The sequence below is a fragment of the Manis pentadactyla genome, chromosome 14, assembly GCF_030020395.1.
Source record: "Manis pentadactyla isolate mManPen7 chromosome 14, mManPen7.hap1, whole genome shotgun sequence".
NCBI classification, from domain to species: domain Eukaryota; kingdom Metazoa; phylum Chordata; class Mammalia; order Pholidota; family Manidae; genus Manis; species Manis pentadactyla.
In genome coordinates this window covers 90,378,159-90,400,261 of record NC_080032.1, presented here as the reverse complement: position 1 = coordinate 90,400,261, position 22,103 = coordinate 90,378,159, and positions in this window count along the sequence as shown.

Genomic DNA, 22,103 nt, shown 5'->3' with positions numbered 1-22,103 from the left:
TGCTCTCCGGAAAGCCGAGCCCCGCGCCGGAGGCGACCGCGGGCCACCGGGCGGCCGCACTGAGCATGCCCGGTGGGGGCGCGGCCGGCGCTCGAGAGGAAGCGGGGGCGCCAGACCCCCGGGGGGAGAAGTGGGCGTCCCCGTCCAGCCTCCGGGGACCGGCAGCCGGGGGAGGCGAGGCGCTGGGGTTGGGCCGCGATCCCCGGGCGTTGCCGGGTGCGAGGACGCCCTCAGCCCCAGGGTCCCACGGGACGCCCTGGACAGGGAGGCGCCGCTGGCCCCGCGGAGCCGCTGGCGCGCGGGCACCCCTAGGGGCAAGCGTCTGCTGCCTTCAGCAGGTGCGCGGGGAGCGCGCTGCGGGGATGGGAACGGAGGCGAATCTAGGTCGCAAGCGACAGACAAAGACAGTGAGCCCCACAGAAACGCTTTCACAGCGTCAGTATTTCCGCTAAGGCGAGGTTGGGCGGCCGGAGAAGCGCCCCACCCCGCGAGCGCGCCCGGGGAGGCGTGCAGAGACGGCCACCGCGCCTGCAGCCGGTTTTGACCACGAAAGCCCGGTCCTCCGTGTCAACACGGCGAAAGGGGCCGAAGACCTGGTCTGCGGTCAGATGTCAGCTCTGCTCGAAGGCAGCCGCGCTCCTGGAGCCCGCGGGGAGCGACAGGACAAAGGATTTCTACTTTGAAGACAAATCGGCTAGTCGACCTGCAGGTCCCTGGGACTGTACGTCGGCAGAACTTGTTTGAAAGAAGCTGGTGAATTCAGATGGGTTAATTTTGACTTCTCAAAAGGGCCAGAAGTTGTATTTCAAATCCTTTTTATAGGCATTGTCTAACACTTGTCATTGAAACTTTTTTATTTTTCCACTAAGTTACCAAAATTACTATAATTACAATAAAAACCAGGTTGACACTAAATCTGTGCCTTTTATCCTCCTATATACTTATTTTTGGTGTTTTCGTATTAAAGAAAGAAAACATTGCGACCAATCTTAAGTGGAAAAACAGCCACAAATAGGTGTTAATAGACGTGTGGAAATTACTTTTAAGAAAATATCCAGGAAACATTGTTTACTTCTTAAAGAAAAAGAACTGTTTTTAATATGAAGAGAAAATAATACAGTACTCTGAAAACAGGGAGAAAATAAAAGATGGGGGAATAAAGAAGAAAAAAATAAGGAAACTTTCCTTTTTAGTGAACTCTCTCCCAAAAGCTTATGGGAACTACTAAAGTAGAAATCCCAGAAATATGTTAGTTACATGATCAGTTTTCACAACTTTCATTAACAAATGTATACATATAATGCTTTTTATGTACTAAGGCACAGTTCAAAATGTTTTCCAGCCTGTCATGTAACCCTTACAACAATCCTAAGAGTAACTACCACCCTTTTGGGGCACAAGACAACTGAGTAACTTGTCCAGAAACACACAAGGGACTAAGTGGCAAGGCTGGGATTCAAACCCAAGCCTTAGCTGGTTCCAAAATCTGCTCTCTTAGCCACTTTATAAACCACCTCTAAAGACATTCCAGAATCCATTTTTTTTTAATTACTCCCCCCGCTCCCCACTCCCCCAGCCCATGAATTTGAAGCTCTCAAAGTCTAAGCTCCCAAACAGTTCACTCACCAAGTGGTCTGGTTTTTATGGCCTGAAACTTTGCTCAAAGTTAATGAGTAGTTACAAATTCTTGTGGTTGATTTTGCAACAGTTTCTGTGAGTCACTTGAAATGGTTTACATTTTTCTTGTTTGATAAATGTTGCAAAGAGATTTTGCTAACCTTGTGTGTAAAGGTGACTGTCGGAAGGGAAGTGAATTATTTACTTAGCTGTGAGACTGTAGTTGGTAAATCTCCATTCTTTCATTTATTCCACTTTAGTTCCTGAAGCTTCTCTCATGCATTATTCTTTTCAACTAGTATGCTTCAAAAATAATCAAGGTAATAGGCCTATTTAAGAACCACACCCTTGACCCTGAAAAATCACCATCTATACCATGAATAGTTCATGAAAAATGTGCTAACAGTATGTGGCCAGGTTCTTGGGTCTGCAAAACATTCCAAGTTGGGGTTTCCTAGACCAGGTCTTTCCTCCTTCATCAGCCTTCTGAGTAATCGTGACCTTGGCCACAGGATGCTCTTTTCTGCCCATCCCTTAAGTTTGGCGCTTCTCACCCTTCAGTCCTTAGGCCTCTTCTCATCCATCCCTATCAAACTCGTTCAGTCAGTCCTACAGCTTCGCCATCTATTCTAAGCAGGGCTGATATCAGGGCAAACAGGTAACTCACAGGACCTTGTGCTCAGAGAGCTCAGTGCTTGGGGTCCTAACGCTCTGTGATTGCCAGCTTGACATTCTTAACAATGTTATCTACCAGTTTTTGTTTTTTAAGTCAGTGGAGTGAGACAATGGAGCTGCCTCGGGTGCACAGGCAGCCTGCTTCCTGCCACCTCTCTGTCTCCCTGGGACATGTTCCCCGCTGCTAGCTGCTCCCATCCCCTGGCACTTCAGCCCTGCCCACCCTGGACCAGGACCACCAGGACAGGGGGAACCTGCGCACAGGGGAAGGCAGGGTCATGTGCCCTGGTGTCAGGGTGGGGCATGGCAGCCACGCCACTATTCCTGCCCTGGAGTGGCAGGGCCACCACACATCCCTGGGGACAAGCCTGCTGCCCACTGCCCGTGTGAATGCATCCTGGCGTGGTCGTTGCAGTCTCTTGAAGGTTGTCCCTCCAATGTGGTTTGGAGCAGAGAGTCCATGGAAGGGGAGACGCCTTGCTTACCTTCCCCACCGTCAGCCAGAGCTTGGTCTGCAGCCCTACAGATGGGTGGGAGGGCCCCCAGCGGCTCGCTTCACGTGCCCTTTGAACAGAGACCCTGTGTTTCTGCCTTGCACTGGGCCTTGCACACGGTAGCACTGGCCCTGATTCCTGATCCAGCCCAGATCTCCCTTCTGGGTTGCAAATGATGTATCTGCATGTGTGCTGGAAATCTCCACTTGGATATTTCTTAGACATTTCAAATTCAGCAGGTCCAAGCTGAATTTATCATTTTTGCCCCAAACCTGTTTCCCCAAACCCAGGGATGGCACAAAGTAGTTACACAAGCCAATAATCAGAATCGTCTTGAATCCGTCCTCTCTTTCTCACCCCCCATATCCAACCAGTGGCTGAACCCTGTTGCAGCCACTTCCTGGATGCTGCAGACACGTCCTGTATTTGTCATCTGGTGCTGCACTGCCGTGACTGCACAGCACACCACTTCAGCAGAGATCTGAGGTAAGTAAGAGATTGAGACAGCGACTGTCTGGGGGAGCGGCATGTCAGTGGGGAGGGAAAGGCAGTCAGAAGTCCTGAAGGGAAATGGCAGCGAGGTCATGGCGACCGGGGCATCTGGGGCATACCCGATCCCCCTGAAAGTGAGCGTGGGCGTCCTCAGTTTCTGTGGGCTGGGAGTCCGGGAGCAGCGCAGGCACGGGGTCTGGTTCTCCAGCTCCTAGTCAGGGCGGCTCCCGCTGCGGTCACCTGAGAGCTTGACTGGGCCCTGAGACCTGCCTCTCGGGTAGCTCACCGCCAGGGAGCTCCTGTTCTCCCTTCCTACGTGGGCCGGCCTGGGGGCTGCTCGGGCATCCTCACTACCCGACATCATCTTCCCCGGCCATGACCAAGCCGAGAGACTGGGCAAGGTGGAAGCCAGAACATCCTCCATGTCCTGACTTTGTAAGTCACACATTGTCATCACTGCCATTGGATACACAGGTCAAGCAGCCCAATTAACAGGGGGAGAGGTTGATACATGAGAAAGACCACCAGAGACAGCAACAGCAGGGCCATCCTGGAGGCTGGCTGTGGCACACCTGCCCTGTCTCTGTAGGATGCACACCTGCCCTGCCCTGTAGGATGCACACCTGCCTTGCCCTGTAGGATGCGCACCTGCCCTGTCCCTGTGTGATGCATACCTGCCCTGCCCTGTAGGATGCACACCTGCCCTGTCCCTGTAGGATGCACACCTGCCCTGTCCCTGTAGGATGCACACCTGCCCTGTCCCTGTAGGATGCACACCTGCCCTGACCCTGTAGGATGCACACCTGCCCTGTCCCTGTGTGATGCTCACCCGCCCTGTCTCTGTAGGATGCACATCTTCCCTGTCCCTGTAGGATACACACCTGCCCTGTCCCTGTGTGATGCTCACCTGCCCTGTCCCTGTAGGATGTCACCTGTCCTGCCCCTGTAGGATGCACACTGCCATCACCCTTCATTCTTGGTTACTGAGAACTGTATGCACCACCTTCCTGGGTGTTGGGGATTCAGTAGTAAAAACCAGAAACAAAGACAGACAACATCCCTGCACTCAGGACTTTCTACTCAGGTGGACAGAGACGAAAAAGTGCAGGTCAGGAAATGACAGGTATTAGTGAGAAAAATGAAGTAGGCAAGAGCGACAGGGAAGTCAGAGGGACAGAGGTGGGCCAGGGCTTTGTAAGGAGTGGTTAGGGGAAGCCACTCGATAAGGTGACATTTCACCAGAGACCTGGAAAGTGAGAGAACAAAACATGTAAGTCCCTGAAGAACAGAATGTAAGGAGCAGGAACTCTAAGTGCAGAGGTTTGAAAACAGCCGCTCCATTCTCCCAGTCACTCAGGTCCCACCCTGCAGTCATCCTAGACCACCGCCCCTTTTTTTTCTCATACCTATATTCAGTACAGAAGAAACTCTTATCAGATCTACCTCAGAAAAGGCTTATATATAAACATAAACTTTCAAGTAGATAAGATTGCTCAGAAAGTTAATCTACATAATGACATAAGGTCCAGGGACTGAGCTCCCGGGCCCTGAGCTGCCCACACTTGCTCAGGAAACGGAGGAAGAGGCAGCAGAGGCCGAGGGGGGAGGAGTGTCCAGGGAGGAATGAGGCGCTAGAAAAAGATGAGGTGGAGTTAAATGTTTTCAAACAAGGAGGAAACCACCTCCTCTGTCAATCCGATACGATGGTTTCGTAAAGATTTCAGAATTTCGTGTAGCTCGAGGATGCAGAGGACTGGCCAGTGGATTTAGCAATAGGTGGTCCCTGGCGACCTCGGCAGTTTCAGAGAAGTGATAAGGGACGGAAGTCTGGAAGGTACTTCTCCCAAGCGATCCTCCAATTCCGACTGAGTGTCCCACTGTTAACTCCCGCTACAGGCGGTGGCGGGTCCCCCAGCTAGGGGCTCAGTCCCACAAAACCGCACCCTCCACGTCGGATGCCGATCGCAGGTCCAGGCGGCACCTGAGCTTCTGACCTATGGACTACAGGCTGGAGGTTCTCGACCCCCGGCTTGGGGTTGATTTGCTAGGGCAGCTCACAGAACTCAGAACATTTGCCTAGGGTTACCAGTTCACTGCGGAGGAATTTATAAAGGACGGCCGATGAAGAAGGGTCCTGGGCACAGAGGCTTCCGTCCCCGTGGAACAGGGGTGCACCACCCTCCCAGTGCATAGATAGGCCCACCAACTCGGGGGCTCCACCGGTCTTGTTCAGGGGTTTTCACAGGGTTTGACGGCAGCACCCCCACCCCCACCCCACACACACTACCCCCTCAGAGGTCGGGGGGGCTGAAGGCTCCACCCTCTGATCTCTTCGTCCTTCTGGTGGCCAGCGCCATCCTGAGGCCACCGGGGCACCACACTGAGCCACCTCATTAGCATAAGCTCGAAGGGGCTCCTTACACAGGACAAACGACCCTGTTATCGCTCAGAAAACTCCAGGAGTTGAGGAGGTTTTGCCAGGAACAAGAGACCGGATTTACTTCTTATCCATAGGCTCACAGGAGAAAGAAGGTAGAGGCAGAGGTGACAATGACTTTAGACAACTCTTTTGAGGCGACTTGAAGCCCTTTGAGACCCATGAACTCGAGGCTTCACCTCTACTTGGATTCTAATAGGCATTACAGTTTAACATCCAAAAGTCAAACTCTTGATCTTCCTCCCTAACCCCGGTCTTCCCATTATCTCCGTCTCAGAACTCAGAACTCCATCCTCCTGGTGGCTGAGCCCAGCCCTGGGGTCAGCTCTGACACCCCCTCCCTTGTGTCAGCAGGTGCTCTGGAGTCTGTCAGATAACCCGGAGCAGGACCCCGACACCCGCCCTCACCACCAGCACCTCATCTCTCACATCACCCTCTCTGACGCGGATCGTTGTTTCGTCTGACTTCCCTGCCTTTGTTCCCCCTCGTTCCATCCTCCACCAGTAGCCGAAGTGATACTTTTAAATGGTAAGTCAGATCGTATTCCTCTGCTCGTGCTACCAACAGCTCCCCGTTCCAGCTACAGGAAAATCTAAGGTGTTTGCAAAGCCACTCTGTTTAAATTGCAAAATTTCCAGAGTCACCCCATATGGTTGTACAAGACGTTCACACAGGTTACCTGGTCGAGGGGAGCAAAATGAGGCTGAAAGCCAGCTCAGGCTCTGCTTGCCAAGCCACGTGCCCGTCTGCCTGCTTCCCTGTGGGGTGTCCTGACCCCTCTTACATACCACATCATTTGTTTACTTGCTCTGTTTATTACCTACCTTCACCAACAGAGTAAGCTCCGTGAGACGGGTGTTCATTACTGTGTCCCTAGCACATAGTAGTTCTCAATAAGTATCTAATTTGAACTCAGGCTTTCTGTAAAAGGTAGTAGAGAGCTGCAGTAGGAGATGAGGGGTAAGTGGGGTGATGAGGGTGGACGGGAAAGAGAAGGGAAAGCCGCTCTGTGGGTCAGTGTGATGTCAGAGACGAGATGTCAGTGATGGTGGGGTGTCTGATCGGTGACCTTTGATGTTATTGTGATTGTTCTGGGGCACACGAACCACGCCCATACATGCTGATGAGCTTAACCCAGAGACGCTGAGTGTGTTCTGACAGCTCCACCAACTGGCTGTCGCCATCTCTCTCCCTCTCCATGGACCTCCCTCCCTATCCCCTGAGACACAGTGATACTGACATCAGGCCAGTCTATAACCCTACAATGGCCTCTAAGCGGTCAGGTGAAAGGAGAGTCGCACGCCTCCTACTTCAATCAAAAGCTGGAAACAATTGAGCTTATTAGTAAGGAGGGCGTCTCCAAAGCCGGCTGAAAGCTGGGGTCTTGTGCCAAACAGCCAAGGTGTGATGGGAAGGAAAGGTTCCTGGAGGAAATTAAAGTGCTGCTCAGTGAGCACACGGATGACAGGAGAGGGAAACCTCCTTCCTGCCGATGGGGAGAAAGTGCCAGTGTTCTGGACAGAAGATCAAACCAGCCCCAACAGTCCCTGTAGCCAAGGACTAATCCAGAGCAAGGCCCTGACTCTCTTCAAGTCCAGGGAGGCTGAGAGAGGGGAGGAGGCTGCAGGAGAAAAGCTGGGAGCTGGCAGAGGCTGGGTCAGGAGGTTTAAGGAAAGAAGGCGTCACCGTAAGTAAAAGCGCAGGGGAAGCAGCAGGTGCTGACGGAGAAGCTGCAGCAAGTCGCCCAGAAGATCAGCTGAGATACTGAGTGAAGGTGGCCACAGTAAACGACAGGTCTTCAGTGTAGACACAACAGCCTTCTTTTGGAAGAAGATGCCATCTAGGATGCCATTCATTGCTGGAGAGGAGAAGTCAGTGCCTGGCTTCCAAGCTTCCAAGGACAGGCTGACTCCCTTCTTGGGGCTAATGCAGCTGGTGGCTTTAAGTTGAGGCCAGTGCTCACTGACCTTCTGAAAATCCTGGGGCCCTTAGGAATTCTGCTAAATCTACTCTGCCTGTGCTCTAGAAATGGAACAGCAAACTGGACGACAGCACATCTGTTTACAACATGGTTTACTCAATATTTTAAGCCCGCTCTTGAGATCTGCTGCTCAGAAAAAAGCCTCCTTTCCAAGCATTCCTGCTCACTGACGGTGCACCTGGTCACCAGGAGCCCTGACGGAGATGTGCAATGAGACGAATGTTGTTTCATGCCTGCTGCCCGACACCCATTCTGCAGCTTACGGATCAAGGAGTATTTTCAATCTCAAGTCTTATTATTCAAGAAATACTTTCCACAAGGCTGGAGCTGCCATAGGTGGGGATTCCTCTGACGATCTGGGCCACGCTAACTGAAACCTTCTGGAAAGGATTCCCCGTTCTGGATGCCACGACGAACACCCACGATTCACGGGAAAAGGTCACAACACCAACATGAACAGGGGTCTGGAAGAGGCTGATTCCAACCCTCACGGAGGACGCCGAGGGGCTCAGGCTTCAGGGGCGGAAGTCACGGCAGATGGGGGGGAAACAGCAGGAGAGCGAGAACCAGGAGTGGGGCCTGAGGACGGGGCTGAATCGCTGCATCTCAGGAGCTGCTCCTTATGGACGAGTAAAAAAATAAAGTGGTTTCTTGAGGAGGAATCTACTCCTGAAGATGCTATAAAGATTGTCGAAATGACAACAAAGGATTCAGAATATGACATAAACTTAGCTGATAAGGCAGCAGCAGGTGTGAGAGGACTGACTCTAGTGTTGAAAGAAGTTCTGTGGGTGAAATGCTACCAAGACAGCACCACACGCTAGAGGGAAATCGTTCATGAAAGGAGGAGTCCCCCGATGCTGCAAACTCCACTGTTGTCTTATTTTTAGCACTGGCCACAGCCACCCAGCCTTCAGCACCCCCACCACGATCAGCCAGCAGCCACCCACATCAAGGCAGGACCCTCCACCAGCAAAAAGATTATGAATCACTGGGAGCTCAGAGGATGGTTAGCATTTTTTAGCAATGTAGTATTTAATTAAGGTATGCACATTGTTTTTTAAGACATAAAGCTATTGCACACTAACAGACTACAGTAGAGTGTAAACATGACTTTTTTATGTTCCGGAAAACCAGAAACGTTCCCTGAATTCCCTTTGCTGCAGTGGCCTGGAGGCAAGCCTGAGGTACCTACGAGGAGCGCCTGTGTATTAGCTTCTGAGATGGAACCGTTTCAGCAGGCCAGTGACCTTCAGAAATGGGTATTTGTAAAGAACACTTACTCATGTGTTGATTTTCATTCATTATTTTCAGCGATTACCTACTTCCCCCTGTAGATTATCATAGAAGGAATCTCACAGAATCAAAAGCCTCATAGCATTAGCGGACAGCTCCGAGTGACTGCTCCGTACGCGTGTTTTTGACAAGTGCTAAAGCCCTTTTGGTTGAGTCAGGACAGAATCAAAGTGCTGCCCTGGAGTGGCGCTGTGAGTCCAGTTCAATGTTACATTTTCCTCCCAAAATGGCCCCGAGGCCTCTCAAGATCTGGGGGCCACAGGGGCAAACCCTCGGGTTTCTGCTCTTTCTGTGAGGCCTTTGTGGCCCTAGGTCCAGCCAAGTCCGTCTCCACCCACCTGCGCAGCACCCACGATACCCGGTCTCCTGACTCAGACAGAGCTCAGAGCCCAGCGCGACCCAGCCTTGGTCACTCCATGTGCTGCACGGGCCCTTAGGCCTTCAGCTGCATTACATCCCTTAAGGTCCCCACGGTGTCCAGAGGCCCCATCAGCCTCCACAGAGCCTCACCCGGCAGCTCCTGAGGCCGTTCTGGGCGGCAGAGCTGCGACAACGGGGTTTATTAGGGCGGGAGCTCAGGGCAGAAATCGCTGGCTTGTTTCCACTGGCACTTCTGCTTCCGCGTGAAAGGTGTGGGGCCACATGGCCGGGAGGGAGGCAGCAGTAGGGAATGGACACCCGGCCTGGACATGCTGCCTCTAGCTGAGGGCGCACCAGGCTGCAAACAGCTATTTTTTAAATTGTAGTTAAAAATACTTAACATGAATTTACCATCTCGACCATTTCTAAGTGGACAGTTCATTAGTGTGACATACACGCATGTTGTGCAACAGATCTCCAGGACGTTTCATCTTGCAACACTGAAAGTCTGCCCTTGAACAACCCGTTGCCCTGCCCCAGCCCCTGTCAACCACCACTGCGTTTCCTGCCCCTGCAAGGCTGGTGACTTAGACGCCTCATTACGTGGAATCACACAGCGTTTGTCTTTTGTGACTGCCTTCTTTCACTTAATATAATTACATCAAGAATGGAGACACCCTTTTGATAATTTCTGTTTTCTCAGTAAAATAGCAAACAAAGGTCGTTAGCAGTGACTGAGAATGTGGAAGGAGATGTAAGCAGAAAGGTTGGGGATGGTCACCTAAGGCAGCCAGACGGCAAATGCACTAGGGAAACAGCCTAGGATCACACCAAAGACCCACATGAGGTCCCGAATTTACAGTGAAACCTGTCAGCATGGTCATACATGTATATATACATCTGTATTTTTTTTTTTTTTTACATCTGTATTTTTTAAGTACATTCTGCTATTCGGGTCCACATGTCAAATAAGTGGACAGTTGGATACAACTCAGGTTGGGTTTTGCAAGGTGAGTTCAACCATCAGAAAGAAGGGAAGGGGCTGGTGGTCAGCCAGGAGAATGCTTGTGAGGCTGTATTATAGGACCCGAAAGTAAAATGCTAGGGCGTGACTGAACAACAGTGCTGTGATCAGAAAGGTAAGTATCTCGGCGGTGTGGGATCACCGGAACTGCTGGAGCTGTTTCTCACATGGAATACTGCCGAAGCTTCCTTCATAGTTTTCTTATTTCTTTCCGATGCACTCTCCCTCTTGGGGTCGGAAATGACTCTCCTGATAAGAAAATCTGATGGAATCATGCCTTTCAGTTTCCCCACGGGCTTCCCATTCATTGCACACTTCTTCATGACTTGAGGCCCTGTCTGTATCTCAGCACTTCAATACCTGCAGCACCTTTGTTTATTTGAAGGAAGGTCTCATTTTCTCGCACACCACCAAGACTGCACGTTCCGTTCTCCCTGCTTGGACCACTACCCCCCATCCTGAAAGGGCTTATCCGTCAGGCTGCAGCTGAAACCTCACTCCCTCCTGGAAGACTTCCTTGACTTCCCCAGTCTGCACTGAAGGTTCTGATACACACTTGCAGAACACCCTGTATTTCCCCCACTGGCATGTAACACACTTTACTGCTAATGCTTATTTAGTTATTTAGTTATATTTCCATTCTCTATATTCTCTTGAGGAGAGGGACCCTGAGTGAACAGCTCACCCTGTATATGAAGCACCTAAGGCTACTGTTATGTGTAACAATTACACAACAACAGTTATGCCGTTTTGATCAATTGTATATTATTTTTAATTGTAATGAGAACTCAATGCAAAAGAAACTTTTCATCAGAGGTTTATGCTGACAAGAAATAAGAAAAAAACCTTAAATTTCATCTTATATAAACTGATGTTGGTGGCAAGAAGGGTGGCAGGGTGCTCAAGAAAAGACTGTAGCATAAAAACAGATTGTTAGAAGAGAAGCAAGGGCACAGGGATTAAAATGGGAAGACTAGTTCGAGGAGGATAATGATGGGATAAAATGTTTAAACTGTGAAAGAGGAGCTTGTTTGCATCATTTTAAAAAGGTATCAAATTGTCATGTTATTCAGATTCCCCTGGGAAATAAGAGTGATTTAAAAAGTGACAGTTTTATTTTTAAATATTAATAATATGTACAATATCCTGGAAATGATCTCCTTTGCACTGAATAATTAAACTTACAATGAAAATTAACTTACAAAATTAAACTTACAAAAAAAAACCTGCATAGAAGTGCTGGGATGCAGGGCCCTGTGTGCCCGCTGCTGTGAGCGCGGAGCCTGTGCGAGGGTCTCTCTGGGGCCTGAGCTCCAGGAACAGAGGTGGAGCAAGACAAACCCAAACGCTGCGCTGTGTGCATGTGAAAACGAAACCTCTAAGCGTGGCAGAAGGTGTCCCTTGGTTGACACGACAGCGAAAATGGGGGCCACATCATGCCCACGGCAAAGCGGGGCTGCTTTGCCCAAGGGGGTTGGATGTCTGGAGACCCCAGGCCTCCGGCAGCTCCCAGGGAAGCTCTCACCGCTGCAGAGCCCAAGGGGCAGGAGGGGTGGCAGGGCCTCCAAGCTGGCAGCCCCAGGGACCAGCAGGCAGTGAGGAGTCCCTGTGTGCCTATTGGGTTCCAGAAGTGAGGCTGCAGATCTCATCACTATAATGGATCAGGTATTAGTTAACTACTATAAATTTTGAGTAAATTATGTAAGGTACAGTATCCCTAAACAATCATAAATTCATTATTTCTATACCTTTAAATGACTTTGAGACTATTCATTATCTTTTTCATGTGGATTGAAATCGTTACTCAGCAAGTTTATTTCATACCCCGTTAGTAGCACGTTCAACCTGGGTCGGTCTCACCAGCTGTCTGCTGCCAGTCCATCTCCTCTACCCTCCAAGGAGAAAATCCACTACGTCTTAAAAACTGGGGCTAAAGCAAGAAGTTACATAGTTTCTTCTTCAGGAAGCACTTCTCCAACCTGAATCAGCCTCCCTTCAGTCTTCTCTGCCTGGGCCGCCCCCAGCCCTGCCCTCTCTACCCTCCCCTGGCACCCCGACTCCTGACTCCCATGTGCACAGAGGCAAGAAAACAGACATGACACTTAGCATTTTTGCCAAAAGCCTGCATGTTCCCAAATGTCACTGGCTTCACAGTATTTTCCCTCTCTGTTCACTGAGTCAACAGGGGGCTCCTGGCCCCCTCCCCAGATGCATTTCTGGTCCCTTATCTTTCCTCATATGTTCCAATTTGAGAAGGATGTTTTATATCAGGATGTAATCCAGACCTCAGAAGACACCTTCGGGTGAGAGAGGGTCTCCCTCATCTACATATTCCGCCCCCTCTGGGGTGGGCAGGGCGGTGGCCTTGATTTCTGGTTGGGTGCAGAGCATCCCTATGTAGAGCAATGATGGCCCCAGAGAACCAAGGTGGATCAAAAGCAGATCCTATCACTGTCCTTTGGGCCTACAAGCTTCTCAGAAGAGAGTGCCCACAGGTCTAGATACAGGCAACGCTTGGGAGCATTTTTCTTCTCCGCGTCCAAGGGCAGAAGAAGAGAACTGACACGGTGTACAACCGAGTCACGGACACCCTGAACAGTGTCCACCCTGGTGATTCAGCGTAGAGAAAAACAGGAGCAAGTGGGAAGAGAAGGAAACAGTTAAAAAGAAAGAATCGAGACAGAAAGACAAAAGTATTAATTAAATATCATGGATATCGCAGATCAAATACAGTATTTACAGATAATCCTTGTAGAAATTTTCTGAACCTGGGAAAACACACACATGTAACATTTAGTACAAATATTATTCCTTTGGGGGCTCGTGGGTCCAAAGAGAAAATAAGGGACAATGGTCAGTTACAGGTTTCTATTTTCCAGGTCAGTCTGTAGGCCTGGAATTCTGTGGAAGGAGCATTTCTGAATCTAAACAGAGAAAACAGGCTGCCACGGGGCCCTTTTCTCACCTGTAAGTTTCTTCCTCACTTGCTTTTGCAATATGCAAATATCTCTACATCCAGTGGAATCCTAGGCAGTCCTAGGATTTTTCTTATTCTACAGTTGCTAAAAAACAATATGCTTCTAAAAACATGAATGGTTCATGGAGTAGCTAAGTTCCGAGGGAAGCTGTGCTGGGAAGAAAAACCGTGCCCCTCAGGGCGTCCTCCTGAGTCAGTCCTGGCCACACCCCACAGCCCTAGTCCCCAAGGGGGCAGGGGACAAGATCTGCCCATCCCCTGGCGGAAGAGCAGCGACTGCGGAGGGGCAAGGAGTCATCTGGTGCCCTGACATCCACGACGGAAGCACGAGGGGCCCTGCTCATCCGCTGGAGCTGGGGGGTGACATTGGGGGCTGCTGCCTCTCTCCTCTCAGTACAGATCCCACCCAGGGCCGAGGGCGGGGATTCGTTACTCTGGCCATTAACAGAGGGGCTTTAAAAAACTACTTAAACTCTTTTTCCACCAAGACCTGAACTTCCTGATAAGACCACAGAGTGGTAAATAAAGCGGGGGGTGGGGGGGGAAAGGGGACTTTAGTTTGGTGTGAGGCTGGAGATGAAAAGAATGACCACTCTTTGGTGTTGGAAGCAGAAGGACTTCACACCGGACCCAACGAGGCCTGGGTTGGGTTCAGTCTCGACTCTGCTCCTTATGACCTATGGACTCGGGTGAACTGCAGCACTTTATACACGATTTTCCTCCCTTGTTGGGGTGGGAGCTGTGGGTCCCCACCCACTATGGGACATGATGAGATAGAAATGTCTCGCTCATATTTTACAAATGTCCTTCTCACCCAATAGACATGTACTCAGTGTCACCATGGGCCGTGCCCCTGGAGTACAGTGGTGAACATACGCAGGGTCCCTCAAGAAGCTTGTGGTCTGAGCCAACGTCTGAGTACCTATCACATGTACGTCACGAGTCTGCTGAGGACTTTTGCACGCACAGGGTCAGCCGACCCTCACAACAGGCGTGCGATCCCTCGGAAGCCTAAGCGCTCATCCACAGCCGCCACCCCCACTGCTCTGTGGCTGAGATGCTGTTCTTCCAGTAAATACTCGCTGAGGGCCTACTGTGTGCCAGGCAAGGGGACCCCTGCTGCTATACCAGCTGACCTTCATCTGATTGACATGGTGTTTCCTGAGTTTATCTAGACACTTGGGGAGTCTACGAGTGGACTGCCTCCTGCATAGTGCAAATCATATCACTTGGCTGCTTCACATTTAGTCTCTGAATTTCCTGGAGTCATGGAAAAGGTGCAGGAACACACGTTCCTAAGAGCCAGCAGGGAAGACAACGAATATTCATGACACTCCTCTCACGAGCCGGACTCTGGTGTCTGTGCGTTTCCTCATTTAATCTTCACAGAAAGGGTAAGAGGCAGACATTATCCCCAGTTTACAGAAGAAACTAAGATTCAGAGGGTTAAACACCACTGAAGTGAAGTATATACACTGAAGTGTAAATACACTTACACGTGTATTTTCGAGGCTGCAGTCTGAACTCGTGTAATGAAGAGACCACAAAATATATAGTGGTCTGTTCTCTTTTGGGGAATTGTAATTTTTTTAACTGAGGTACATATAGTAACATGCACAAATCTTAGTGTACAGCTCAGTGAATTTTGACGTATGTTTGACATGAATTTTGACTCATAATTATCACCCAGATCAAGATAACATTCTTGCTAATTTTTTTTGCTTCTAACAGTAGGTCTCCACACCATTCTCACCCCATCCCCTAAGGCTGTCTACTTCTTTCCACAGCCACAGCCACCACCACAGTCCAGGCAGCCACACCCTCCTAGGGCATTACCTCCCGGCCGGCCCTGCTGCTTCTATTCTTGTCTTACTGCAATGCCATCTCCACAGCCAGAGCGGCCTTTAAAAAGTGGATGGCTTCTGTGATAACTGGCTGCCAATGAGCTGTGCTCTCGGCTGTATTCACCTCCCTGGTCGAACCTGAGTGCCCTTCACTTTAACCAACAGAATGCAGCAGAAGGGGCGCTGTGCCACTCTGGGCTGAAGCCTCAGGAAGTCCTGGCAGCTTCTGCTTCTGTACTTGCCGAAGCCCTGCGCTGCCATATTAGAGGCCTACCTACCTGCTGCGGGGATCTCAGGGGAGAGACCCTGGAACCGCACCTGGAGAGAGAGGCCCCGCTGTGCCATATCAGCTGGGCCCGGCAGCCTAGCCATCCCTGCCGAGGCAGCAGGCGGGTGAGTGAGCCACCTGACCGGCCAGCCGGCTGCCCAGCACACGCCCCCCGGCCGGCCCGGCCTCTCTGACCGCTGTCCTCCCCTGTCTCTGTCCTGTCTGCACATCTGGGCCAGACGAGCACTTGGCCGTGGGACCAGGTCCTCGCGGGAGCCTCCCCAGGTTAGAGGCCCCAGCGGAGACTGAAGGGGCCCTCAGGACGCTTGCTGGGTTGTATATTTGGAGCCAAGTGGGAAGAAATGATAATTTCACAGCTTCCCTGGAATGAAATAAAATGACCAGAAATGTGTGCAAAGAGGAAAGCCACGAAGAAACGGCAGCCTGGGACCCGACTGCAAGTTCCTGAGCCATGAATCCCTCCCGGGCCGCGCTGGCACCGCTCCTGAAAGCGCCCGGGGCGGGGCGCTGGCACAGGCTGCACCCCCAGGGACACGACGGCCACGACAGCCCAGCGGCCGGCCCTGGAGGGGCGGGGCGGGGCATCGGCACGTCGGGGTCCCCGTGCCAGCAGGCCCCCCTCCTCTGGTACCACGTTCCGCGTCAGCACCGGGAGACCGAGTCTCTCCCAAGCAGAGTACAGCACACGTTTCATTTTAAAATCCAGTTACGTTTCCGCCAAGGCATGAGAGAGTCTTCCTCAAACGACGCGCCTCCAGAAGACAGCGCTTTCAGGAACCGGGGAGGAGCTTCTGCTTCCTGCCGCGTCTCTGCCCTTCGGGGGTGTCCCGTGACTGGCAAAACGGCAGCCCTTCGGAAGTTAAAATTACAGCCCTAAAAAATTGACTCAAGTACGGGATTTTGTTTCAGTTTGGACTCGCTTCCAATCGCGCTTCCCCTTTTCCAGGCTGGTCATTGCTTCCTCCTCGTTTGCCCCGTGAGGCGTCATTCTCGGTCTCTCTTGCGCCCTATTGAACCGCCCGGGGAACAGCGGTCACTGGCGAAAGGCTCGTCCTCTGGCCTGTGGGGGGGACACACCCTTGGTCTCAGGCCACGGGGTGTGGACTGCTTACTAGGGAGAAAATCTTTGATTGCTGCCCAGATCTGGAGGCCTATAAAAACTTAATTTCTGGGTTTTCTCTGTGTATATAAACCTCAGAACATTTCACAGCATGTCAGTTAACCCTTAGGGAAGGTTCCTATGACAGTTATCCTCCGTGTCCACGGGGACGGAGCAGGAGGAAATGCAACTCACCCACAGGAACAGGGCTTGGCGATTAGGGAGGAATTCCTTCAGTGAACACTGAAGAATTCAGGAAAGAAATGTCAAGACTAAGGCTTCTCTTCTTTAGATGTCATTAAACACAGGACAGATTTATTTGTCTGCACATCTTTCAGTTATTAACGGTGCTAATATCTGAAAAATCATAGAAAAGCAAAATAAGAAGAAATAGATATCAAAGCAGCTAGTATATTAGCTTGCCTTCATTAACACTTTAAAAAATTGAGTCAATACTAAGAAATTATAAAACTATGGTTTCAGAGCAATTAAACGCTATTCACAAATTGGATTTACAGAATTCCACCCATAAAAATAAAACATACAGGAAATGTTCTTAGGGCAGCAATTGCTGGAGTATAATACGAGGTTTTCCTTCCAAATGCTTGCATCACAATTGTCGGTGGGACCTGGCTGCCGGCTGACTCATCCCATTATATCCAGATGAACAAGTACTAGAGAGGAGATAATCCCGAAGCTTAATTTTATTCATTAGTTTCAAAGTCTCTCAACTGTGCCCAAAGCTGCGACAGTGACTCAGTTCACCGATCTGTCTCCCAGCTCTTCTGCTCTCCCGCCTCCCTTTCTGGTAGCGGGGGACACAGATCCCAAAGGAATACGAAGTTCAGCAGAGCAAAAACATCGTGAGCCGCGAGGGTAGCTGCACCTCTGCCCCCAGATACGGCAAGATGGGCCAAAGGGAACATGTAACAATGATCTAATGGGTGTTCAGCCACCGGAGAATCTCCTGTCGGCATGTGTCACGCATGCAACTAATTTTCCCACTTGGATGTTAGATAAGAGAGGCCGAAAGAGCTACTTAAGAAAGGGCGCTTTGGAGTCCACGACCCGAACGGTGATCCTGGTCATGCCTCTTAATTGCTGTGTAATCATAAGCAATTTTTTTACCCTCTGGGCCTCATTTCCTCATCTGTCTAACGACAAAGAAAACATCAGAGAGCCATTCTGAAGACCAAATGAGACAACATCTGTAAAATACTGGCGAAAGACTTGGCCTGAACAGACTTTTGATTAACATTAGTCATGAGCAGCATCATTACAATGATTATAATTCTCATCTCTCAAAATCCTCAATTTCTAGGATTGCTAATAAAATAATAGTAATAGCCTCAACAGGGAGAATGTCCCTGGGCATCTGCTGGGAAGAAAGCTGGGAGAGGAGGTCTGGATGCTGTGCACGCCCCTCCCAGTGGATACTGTGTTCGAGGCTGTGAACCAGGAGAGGAAAGGCCTATAGGGTCGCTTGGCATCACCCAGCGGACACCACGGCCTGTGCCTCCTGTTTTCTTTCTGAGCAGGATCTGGAGTCGTGTGGGTGATTGGTCAGCCGTGGAAGCCTTGAGCCTTAAGTGGTTCTTTATTTAGGGATACCTGGTCCTGATCTGGGCCAAGAATTAGGATGGGGGTGTTATTTGACTTTTTAACTTTTTCACATAGGAAACGCAAAACCCTGGTCCCACAAAGCCAGACGGGATGAAATTTGTGTTGTCAACTTAGATGCCTGATTCTGAAGTAGCGAGTAGCAGTGTGTTTCAGCAACAGGGACCTACACATCGGCTATGAGGCTCTTTTCCTGTTTTTCTTGCTTTGCCGGGGGGATGGGTGCCAGCCACTGACACGAACTGCTGCTGCCTTCTGGCAGGGGTGGGGCTTGGGGGGCTGAGGGTGAATGTGTCGAAATACATCATCCACTCAATGGAGCTTTAGAGCAGCTCTCAGACGCTCTTTGGAATGGCATGTGCAGGTGAAGAAGGGGACCCTGAATTTGGAAGAGACTAAACCTTAGAAACCTGAAGGGACTGTCTGTGTACATGGACCAGGGGGCTTGGGAGGTCTGAGCAGGCTGGCCAGTGCTGGGCCGCAGGGGTAGGACTGGAGAAGTCCATGCCCACCCGGTATGATGTCATCTCTCCAGAGAAACGCTGAGTTATAAAGAGGAATGAAAAAGGCTAAAACTCAAGGAGGCTAAAAGAATTCAATTTGTTCTCTAAGAGAAAAAATGGAACCTGGAAGACAAGTATGAACCTGTCATTAACTGGTATATCACAGCTGTGCTTTCCGAGGGGGCAGGATGGGACACGGAGCTTTTAGGGTTCAGGCACCTCGCTCAGAACCACGGCCTTCCCGTGGTCTTGTTCCCTTTCTCACTCCTTCTCTTTCTTTTTAAAAATTAGTTAATACCTACTGAGTGGCTGTATTGTGCAAAATACTCCACTAGGCACCTAGGTCACAGAGGGGCGCAAAGTGAGACACCGTCCCAGGCCAGCTTAGATATTACAGGACATAGGAAAGGGTCACAGGACACAGGGAAGGGTTACAGGACAGAAAGGTCATGGCATGCAGGGGTCACAGTGCATGGGAAAGGGTCACAGCACACAGGAAAAGGTACATACTTTTCGCTGCAACCCTATCACCTGAGACTCTGATTTATGCATCAATCTGAGATGACCTGGTTAATGTCTGCCCTTGAGAGGCCGATTATCTAGACACATGGGCCAAACTGAGCTTCTGCACCCACCCAGCTGGGAGCCGCGCGAAGGCCCCTGAGAGCCGCCGCAGACCCGCCGCCCCTGGACACCGTCCGGGCGCTCAGCGGGCCTCTCCCTCTGAGACACTAGCCCACCCCCGTTATTTCAGCTGAGGAGCAGCTCTTACACACCACCATACAGACGCCTTTGTCAAGAAACGTGAGAAACAAACACTGATTTTGTTTTTGCTTTTAATGGCAGGGCCTGCGGGGCTGCCCGCCACATTCCTCGACCTGCGCAGCCCTGAGAGGAGAAACGTTGGGGACGAGAAACAGACATGAGTGAGGGGAGGGGCTTTAAATTATAAAATCGGTGTCACAAGGCAGCGGATATAATCCAACAGCTAGAGGAAGTGTAATTAAACAATCATTTCACAGCATCAATCATGTTCTTTCCATCCCAGATTTCAAGAATTCATCCTACAATATTTTTATTGTTATATATTCTGAAATAACCCAAAGCACCGATCTAAATCTAACCAGGTGCTTATAAATGTCTTGAGAAGTCTGAAGTCCTTCCCAAATTATTCATTTACTCAAGATTGTATATACTGGCTATTCTATTCTCTAGTAAATCCTATTATCAACTATTTGTACAAATGTTTTACACATTTAATGACATTTTTAGCTTGCTGCTTATTAAATCTTGCACCTTTCAGAGGTGAGATTAAAAAATTGCTTGGGATTATATATTTCACATGAATTAAATGATTCAAAAACATCTGCGGAAGAAGCAAATTCGGTTGCATCTCCTTAGAATTGCTAAATGAGTTGCATTGATACGGCTTACAATTGTCCTCTCTTTTTATTTTGCAACTTTTACCCAGTACTTTGGGACCATTTGTTTTCCATAATGACTATGATCCTACAGTGGGAATTAATAAGAACACAAACTACTCTGACACACTCACATCGAGAGCTCACCCTGGGCTTCACTAATGCCAACACACCCCAAAGCCTCCCCTTTCCAGCCTGTTTTTTCATGGCACAGCTCTGGAAGCGATCAAAAGATCATCTCCCTTTGAACACCAAGACTCTGGCTGAAAAAGACTTCAACCCGGGGAGTAGATGTTTATTTTCACTGTGCCTAACAAACACATGCCCATTAGCAATAATAAAAAAGAGAGTTTAATTTTAGTGTTTTGATTCATTATGATAATAATAATAATGACCCTATTGCTAAAAAATATGCTTAAGTTAATTCATCAGCATGTATATAGGAAACACTTCTGCTTAAAAATTGGCTGTATCAATGGCCGAATCAGCAGGTATATGTGTATATATTATTTGACCATGTGAAAACACCACCTGGTTATGGAACACAGTTAAGTCATTTTTTATATTAGATTCATTAAGGCCACAAAAAAAAACTGCAAAGGAAATGAGCAAGTATGTGCTCAAAAATAGCTTCAATTTAAATAGTCATTAAGTGGCAGGCTCTGTATCAAATGCTTCATGTGTTAATTCATTTAATCTTCATGACGCTTTTGGAAAATAGATACTAACATTTCCTGCATTTGAGAGATGAAGACCGTGGAGTCACGGAGAGATTAAGTCGTTTGCTCGGCTGGCCTGGGCAGCCACAGCCTGCGGGTCTGACAGGCGGGGCGGCCCCAGCCCAGGGCTCTACCCTTAAGCCGCGACTGGTTATTGCTGGACTTCGCAGAATCACAAACACCAACTGAGGAGGAATGGGGACATTTATCCGGTTCTTTAAAGATATGCAACCACTGATTTCCCAGGCCTGTGGATGAAGCTAATGGACAGTGTGTGTGCCGCACCGAGAGCAGAAAGGGGGCCTTAGCCACCAGACTTCAAGGGTCCTGGTCCCGCGACAAGACCTGCCTGGGGGGACAGATGCATCTTAGCCAGAAGCTGTTCAGCAACCACCACCCAGCATCCAATGAGCCTGCCCAAGAGGGGAGGAGGCGCTGGTCACGGGGACACGTATTCTCACTCCTGAGATGGTAATATCTCCCCACAGGTTACAGCCCGGTACCCGTGTGCATGCACCCTGCCCAAGAAGGGACCCCATCCCACGCCATCAGGTGTAGGGGAGCTGGAGGGTGAACTACCAGCACAACCCTGTCTGTGCTCAGAGCCACCCCCCCTTTGCCAACCTGCTCCCGGTGCCCGTGCCAGGCCGCTGCACCTGAGAGGGGACAGTGCCCACAAGGTCCAGCTGCTCTCTGATGAACCTTGGTGGCCGACTCAGTTCCCAGCCCACGCCTCCAGCACTTCCGGCCTTCCCAGCAGGTCACAGACTCAACAGAATCCTAAAGCCACAGTACCAACACCTATTCAAAATCCTGGCGTGGCTCTGGTGAAGAAACCGAGGCTCCAAGTTTAGGTGACGGTCACGGCGACAAGCCCGCGCTCCGCAGAACCGAACGCAAAGCTCCCGGTTCCCAGCTCCGTGCTGCTGCCCAGGGGTCCCGGTTAGCAGCCGAGACCAGAGGGCATCAACCCCACGGCCTTCCCGCCCTCCTTCCCTTCTCTCGGAAGAAAGAGAAGGATAAACTGTCTCTTAGAAGACCCAGGAGTTGACTCACAAAGAAATCTTGTCCGTTTTCAAACTAAACTAGTTTTCAAACTAGTTTTTCCAAATATTTTGAGTAATGATCACTCTATCCAAAATTCTTCTAATGTAACTAAAATACCATGCCTGCATTGCAAATAATTTTGAAAGACCCATGTAAGGATTATTCAGTATTTTAAAAGGTGAGAAAAATTAGAGTACCTTTTGAAAC